Raw genomic sequence first — 8,551 nt, forward strand, 5'->3', positions numbered from 1 at the left:
AGAGCTAAAATAAAATCACCTTGATAATCAAGAATTTTATATCTGACAAAATTGTCCTTCAAAAATGAGGGAGAATTTAGGAGGTTCCAAAACAAACAAAAGGTGAGAGTGTCTGTTACCACTAGACCTGTCCTACAAGAAACGCTAATGAGATTTCTGCAGCTTGAAGTGAAAGGACACTAGATAATTATCAAAGCTGTATGAAGAAATAAAGATCTGGTGTGTGCGGCTGGGGAATTCATGTGGAGGTCAGAGTGGAAGCAGGTGTGAGAGGGCCCAGCAGAAGGAAACATGGCTGTCAAAGTGTTTGAGTACATTGGAAAGTTTGGCCTGGCCTTAGCTGTTGCAGGAGGCCTGGTGAACTCTGCCTTATGTAATGTGGATGCTGGACACAGAGCTGTCATCTCCGACCGATTCCATGGAGTACAGGACACTGTGGTAGAATTATCTTTGACTGCCCTTCTCGACCATGTAATGTGCCAATCATCACTGGTAGCAAAGCTTTACAGAATGTCAGCATCACACTGCAGCATCCTCTTCCTGCCCTTCGCTAGCCAGTTTCCTCACATCTTCACCAGCATCGCAGAGGACTATGATGGGCGTGTGCTGCCCTCCATCGCTACCGAGATCCTCAAGTCAGTGGTGGCTGCTTTGATGCTGGAGAACTATCCACTCAGAGAGAGCTGGTCTCCAGGCAGGTGAGCGGCGACCTTAAGGGGCGAGCAGCCAGCCACCTTTGGGCTCATCCTGGACGACGTGTCCTTGACAGGACTGACCTTAGAAAAGGAGTTCACAGAAGCGGTGAAAGCCAAACAGGTGGCTCAGCAGGAAGCAGAGAAGACCAGATTTGTGCTGGAAAGGCTGAGCGGCAGAAAAAGGCGGCCATCGTTTCAGCCAAGGGCAACTCCCAAGCAGCCGAGCTGATGATGGCCAACTCACTGGCCACCGCAGGGGATGGCCTGATGAGCTGCGCCAACTGGAAGCCCCAGAGGACATCACATGCAAGTTCTCGCTCTCCAAACATCACCTACCTCTGGCAGGGCAGTCCCAGCTCCTCCAGCCGCCCCAGTGAGGGCTCCCACCCCCTACCCTGCCTGCACCCGCGTGGGCCAACTTTGCCACAGCCTGGATAGTTAATACTGCCTTCCTTCTGCCCCCAACCCAGAAATCACTGTGAAATGCCACGATTGACTTAAAGTGAAGGAAGTAAAAGTAAAATCACTTCAGATCTCTAAAAAATAAATATATAAATGAAGATCTCCAGTAAAGGTAATTTCAAGGGTAAATATAAATACCAGTATTATTATTTTTTGACTGATAATTCCACTTTGTGTTTATTAAATGATATAAACACAAATGTGTAAAATATGAATCTATGTTATGGCCACACAGTATATAAAGATGTAATTTGTGGCAACAATAACATAAAAGGAGAAGACGGAGATGTACATGAACACAGTTTTTGTATGCAATTAAAGTTAAGTTGGTATCAATTCAAAGTATATTGTTACAAACTAAGGATGTTAAATGTAATCCCCATAGTAACAAAAAATAAAATATCTCAACAATATACACAAAAGTAAAGGAGAGGAAAATCGAATTGGTTTACTAAAATTGAAAAATTAAAAATGTAACTAACCCTAAAATGAGGCAATAATGGAATAATGGAACAAATGTATTAGACATACAGGAAACAACAATAGCAGATATCCTTCCTTATTAGTAAATGTAAATGCATTAAACCCTCTAATCAAAAGGTGGATATTAGCAGAATGAATTTTGTAAGAAAGTAATATAATTATATGCTATCTAGAAAACACTCAATTTGGAACTAAAAACACAAACAGGTTAAAATGAAAACTGGAAAAGTACATCCCACATAAATAATAACCAAAACAGAGCTGGAAGCCTATACTACAGACACTCTAGATTTATAAGAGACAAAGGAGATAAAACAATCAGCTAACAAAGGGGATAAAAAATTATAGGCATATGTACACCAAACAAGAGCCCTTATGTATATATAAGGGCTTTCAAAGGGCTGTGTGTGTGTGTGTGTGTGTGTGTGTGTAGAGAGAGAGAGAGACAGAGAGAAAGAAAGAGAGAGGTAACATTGATAGAATTAAAAGGAAAAATAGTTCTATAATATTAGTTGGGAATTTCAATAACCCACTTTCAATAATGTATAGAACATCTAGACAGAAGATCAATTATAATATGGAATACCTGAAAGATATTATAAACCAACTAGTCCTAACAGACATAGAGAGCACCTTACTCAACAACAGAAAAATATGTCTATGTCTCAAGTACACATAGTCTATTCTCCAGGATAGATCATATGGTATGTCACAAAACAAGTATTAAGACATGTTAAAACATTGATACCATACAAAGTATTTTATCTAGCCACAGTGGAATGAAGTCAGGAATTAATAACAGAAGGAAAACTTAGAAAGTCACAAATATGAAGAAATTAAGCAACACTCTATTAAACAACCAATGGGTCCGTGAAGATATAACAAGGTAAATTAGAAAATTCTTAGAGATGAATGAAAATGAAAACACAACACACCAAAACTTATGGGATGCGATAAACGCAGTGCTCATAGGAAAATCTAAAACCATAAATGCCTACATTTAAACAGATTTCAATTTGACAACCTAACTGTATACTTTGCGGAATAAGAAAAAGAAGAGAAAATTAATTGAAGTCTAGGAGAAGAAATATAATAATAAAGATTAGAGTGGAGATAAATAAAATAAAGAATAGGAAAAAATACAGAGAATCAATGAAAACAATAGTTGGTTCTTGGAAAAAAATCAACAACATTGACAAATTTTACCAAGACTGACAACAAAAAATAGACAGGAGACACAAATAACTAAAACTGTAAATGAAAGTATAGATAGTGCTGAAGTTACAGAAATTAAAAGGACTATATAAGAATATTATAAATATTTGTACATAAAAATTTGATTACCTAAATAAAGAAATTCTCAGAAGCATAAAATTAATTGAACTCCCAAAAAAAGAGGCATCTGAAGAGATACATAACACAATTAAAGAGATTGACTTAGTTACCAAAAACCTTCAAAAAGGTGGGGCGCAGTGACTCACGCCTGTAATCCCAGTACTTTGAGAGGCTGAGGTGGGCAGATCACTTGAGGTTAGGAGTTTGAGATCAGCCAGATGGGCGAAACCCCATCTCTACTAAAAATACAAAAATGAGCCAATGTGGTGGCGCATGCCTGTAATCCCAGCTACTCAGGAGGCTGAGGCATAAGAATCACTTGAACCTGGGAGACAGACGCTGCAGTGAGCGGAGATTGTACCACTGCACTCCAGCCTGGATGACAGTGCAAGACTGGGTCTCAAAAAAAATTTTTTTTTCAAAAAAAGAAGTCCAAGACCAGATGGCTCAATTAGTGAATTCTACAACTATCTAAAGAAAAATTAAAATCAATCCTTCTCATAGTACTTAAAAAACTAGGAAGGAATATTTCTTAATATATAAAGTCAGCTTTTACCCTGATTACAAAGCTTTGCCCTAATTACAAAACATCATAAAAGAGTAAAGATCAATACCCTTTATAAATACAGATGCAAGGCCAGGCGGAGTGGCTCACACCTGCAGCCCCAGCACTTTGGGAGGCCAAAGCCGGCGGATCATGAGGTCAGGAGATCGAGACCATCTGGACTAACGGGGTGAAACCCCGTCTCTACTAAAAATACAAAAAATTAGCTGGGCGTGGTGGCAGGCACCTGTAGTCCCACCTACTCAGAAGGCTGAGGCAGGAGAATCGCGTTAACCCTGGAGGCGGAGGTTGCAGTGAGCTGAGATCGCGCCCCTGCACTCCACCCTGGTCAACAGAGTGAGACTCCCTTTAAAAAGTAATATATAAGGCCGGTCGCGGTGGGTCATGCCTGTAATCCCAGCACTTTGGGAGGCCGAGGCGGGCGGATCACGGGGTCAGGAGATCGAGATCATCCTGGCTAACACGGTGAAACCGCGTCTCTACTAAAAATACAAAAAATTAGCCGGGCGTGGTGGTGGGCGCCTGTAGTCCCAGCTACTTGGGGAGGCTGAGGCAGGAGAATAGCGTGAACCCAGGAGGCGGAGCTTGCAGTGAGCCGAGATCGCGCCACTGCACTCCAGCCTGGGTGACAGAGCAAGACTATGTCTCAAAAAAAAAAAAAAAAAAAGGTAAAATAAATAAGTAAATAAGTAAAGATGCAAGAACCCTCAAGAAAATACTAGCAAACCAAATCCAACAACATTTTAAAAGAATGGTATACCATGGCCAAATGGGATTTATTTCTATAATGCCAAGATTGTTCAACACGTGAAAATCAATCACTATAACACACTTCGTTAAAAGAATGAAGGGAAAAAAGCCACACAAAACTTCTCAATGGATGTGGGAAAAAAGGGATTTAACAAAATTTAACATCCTTTTGTAATAAACACACAACAAATTTTGAATAGAAGAAAATTATCTCAACATAAAAAGAGGCACAGATGAAAAATACACAGTCAACATCATACTAAATTGTGAAAGACTGAAAGCTTTTCCTCTAAAATTAGGAGCACGACAAGGATGCTCACTTTCACCATAGTTCTCAAAGTCTTAGCCAGAGCAATTTGTCATGAAAAAGATATAAAAGGTATACTGTCCCAAATGTGGTGGCTCACGCCTATAATCCCAGCATTTTGGAACGCCAAGGTAGGTGGATGGCTTGAGGTCAGGAGTTTGAGACCAGCCTGAGCAACATGGTGAAACCCCATTTCTACTAAATATACAAAAATTAGTTGGGCATGGTGGTGCACGCCTGTAACCCCAGCTATGCAGGAGGCTGAGGCAGGAGAATCTCTTGAACCTGGGAGGCGGAAGTTGCAGTGGCTGAGATCGCACCACTGTGCTCCAGCCTGGGTGACAGAGTGAGAAAAATTAAATAAATAAATAAATAAATAAATAAATAAATAAATAAATAAATAAATTTAAAAATATATAAAAGGCATACAAATTGGAAAGAAATAAGTAAAATTATCTCTGTTCGCAGTTGACATTATCTTATACGTAGAAGACTCTACATTTTTTCTCAAAATAGAATTAATTGAATTAAGCAAAGTTGCAGGGTTCAAAATCAGCACACCAAAAAAAAAAAAATTCAGTTGTGTTTGAATACACTAACAATGAATGATCTTCAAAAGAAATTAAGCAAACACTTCCATTTGCAATAGCATCAAAAAGAATAAAACCCTTAGGAATATATTTAACCAAGAAGGTAAAAGATTTGTACACTGAAAACTGTAAGATATGCTGAAAGAAATTAAAGACACAAATTAATAGAAAGAAATCTCATGTTCATGAATTAGAAAATTTAATATTATTAAGATATCAATATGACCCAAGGTGATGTACAGATTCTGTGCAACCCCTATCAAAATCCCAATGATTTTTTTTTGTTTTGCTTAAATAGAAAAATCTATCCTGAAATTCATATGGAATTTTGAGGGACAAAGAATATCAAACAGTCTTGAAAAAGAAGAACAAAGTCGGAGGTTTTACACTTCCTGATTTCAGAAGCACTACAAAATTATGGTAATCAAAATAGTGTTTGACTGGCCTAAAGGCTAACATGGTGACCAATCAGATGGAATAGACAGACGTTTAAAACATCCTTGCATATATCATCAAATTATTTCCAACAAAAGTACCAAGGCTATACATTGGGGAAAAGCCATTATTTTCAACAAATGGTGGTGCTGGGAAAAGCAAATATACACATGTGAAAAGATAAAGTTGAATTCTTACCTTATACCAAATGATTAAATTGTATCAAATACCCAACTCTGAGAGCTAAAACTATAACACTCTTGGAAGAAAACAAAGGGGGAGGCCTCATGACATTGGATTTGGCAATTATTTCTTGAATATGACTCCAAAAGTACAGTCAGTAAAAAATAGTTAAATTGGGCTTCCTCAAAATTAAAAACCTTTGTGCATCAAAGTACACTATCAACAGAGTAAAATATTTTTACTCAATATTTTTACTCAATACCACAGAATGGGCGAAAATATTTGCAGTCAAATATCTGATAAGGGGTGAATGCACAGAATATCTAAAGAGCTCCCACAACTCAACAACAAACAACCAGATTAAAACATGGACAAAAGATTTGAACAGGTATTTCTCCAAAGATGATGCACACATGGCCAATAAACAGTTTTCAAAAGATTCTCAATATCATTAGTCATTAGGGAAATGCAGAACAAAAACATAATGAGGTGCTACATCACACCTACTATTATGACTATTTAGAAAAACAGAAAATAACAAGTATATGTGGAGAAACTGGAACCCCCATCCATTGCTAGCTGGACTGTAAAATGGTGCAGCAGCCACCATGGGAAACAGTTGTCTGGTTCCTCAAAAAGCTAAACATATAATTTCCTCATGACTGAGCAATTTCATTGCTAAGTGTATACCTAAACCAATTAAAAACAGGGAGTCAAATGCTTATATGCCAATGTTCATTGCAGCATTATACACCATATCTAAAAGGTGGAAGCAGCCTAAGGGTCCATCAGATAAGCATAAAATGGTATATATATTCAGTGGAATATTATTTAGCCATAAAAACTGAAGAAAGTTCTTATACATGCTAGATCATGGATGAACTTTGAAACACAATGCTAACTGAAATAAGCCTGACATGAAAGAACAAATAGTGTATGGTTCCCGTCAGTCCATCTGTGTTGCCATAAAGGAATACTTGGGGCTACTGGGTAATTTATAAAGAAGAGACGTATTTGGCTCAGAGTTCTGCAGAGTTTGCAAGAAGCCTGGCACCAGCATCTCCATCTGGTGAGGGCTTCAGAAAGCTTCCATTCATGGTGGAAGGGAAAGAGGAGCTGGCATATAAAGATCACATGGAGGGTCGGGGGAGGTTCCAGGCTCTTTCTAACAACCAGCTCTCACAGCTGTCACAGGAACCATTACAGCAAGAACTCACTCATCATGTCAAGAACAGCACCAAGCCATTCATGAGGAATCTTCAGCCATGACCCAAACACCTCCCATTAGGCCCCACCTCCAACAATGGGGGGTAAAATTTTAACATGAAGTTTGAAGAGTCAAGTATGAAAACAATAGCAGTTCCCTTATGCGAAATATCTAGAATAAGAAAATGCATAGTGGAAAAAGTAGGTTAGAGGTTATCAGGGAATGAGTGAAGGGGCAATATGGGGAGTCATTGCTTAATGGTTACAGAGTTTCTGTTTTGAGCTAATGAAAAATTTTGAAAATAGGTAGTGGTGATAGTTGCACATCACTGTGAAAGTCATTAGTGCCACTGAATTGTACATTAAAATGGCAAATTTTATGTTTCATGTATTTTACCAAACTAAAAATAATTTTTAAAAAACATTTCTCTATAAAAGGGGTGCTCAGAATCTGGAAGAAATTATGCCACAAGGAACACTGGGTTTTGCTTTCAGACCCTTCAGCCTACTAACCGCATGAACCTGGTCATATCACTTACCTTTTCTGAGTCTTAGCTTTATTAGACACAGATTGTGTTTCATGATGATTTGTAGAGAAATAAATGTTCAAGTGTTCAGTGGGTTCTTGTTAATATAAGAAACATTATTTGCCACGCTTACTGTTGCAAATACAGGGAGAAAGGATGGAGTATGATGATAACCACTGTCCCATTCTTGTTTCCTGCTTTAGACTAAGTACTTCTTAATCCAGAGCCTTTTTTTGTCCAACCCTATATGTAGCCCAGCTTACAATGGAGCAGCCTTATTGCCAAGATCATTTTTTCCTCATTGATATAATTAAATGCAGTGTTTTTCATTGCCTCTCTGAGGGCCTTTTCATTTCCTCCATGTCTCCAAAGTGGTCCCAGAACATTAGCTGGCCCTGATTCCTACTAGGGACACTGAAGGAATTCCTTCTTGTAATGTTGCTAGTGAAGATTTATTTCTAGTTTCTGAAAGGAGGTCGGGTAAATCGACCTCCAACATCCCCTTTAGCCATGTGATTCCATGATTCTTGGATTCTATAATCTACTGAAGGAATGAGATATGATCCCCTTCCCTCCCCATCTGTCCACCAATAAAATGAAGCTGACTAGGGCCCCAGGGGATCTCACATTTCCTCTTGTGGAAAATGGAATTCAGGTTTTTGTAGATACTGATCTTTATGACTCTTTTTATGGAGCCTGAAAGGGTCTGACCTATTATTTGGACCAAAATCCCCTGTCAACCACCTTGCATTTGATTTACATCTAGCTCAGACATGTGCTGCTTCTGCTTAACCATGCTCTGCTGGGAGAAAGTGAAAATCTGAACTGTAACATGTTGAAACTGCCTTCTGCTAGACTTGCCAACCACGAGGACGACATGCAGGGCCAAGATGACTATGTATCATCCCAGGTACCATGTCTTTTCATCCCTCGTAGACTCCCAGTCTTGGGTTCTAGGCAAACCCTAAACGTAACCCACCTCAGCAAGAGTTTTCCCTGCAGCGCTCTCCCAG

The 8,551-nt window shown here is 38.9% G+C and overlaps 1 pseudogene; it reads left to right on the forward strand.

Moving 5' to 3' along the window:
- The first annotated feature begins 231 nt into the window (after nt 1–231).
- LOC102126064 (prohibitin 1 pseudogene) lies at nt 232–1,072 on the forward strand (annotated as a pseudogene).
- Nucleotides 1,073–8,551: the final 7,479 nt, after the last annotated feature.

The sequence above is a fragment of the Macaca fascicularis genome, chromosome 9 (genome assembly GCF_037993035.2).
Source record: "Macaca fascicularis isolate 582-1 chromosome 9, T2T-MFA8v1.1".
Classification (NCBI taxonomy): domain Eukaryota; kingdom Metazoa; phylum Chordata; class Mammalia; order Primates; family Cercopithecidae; genus Macaca; species Macaca fascicularis.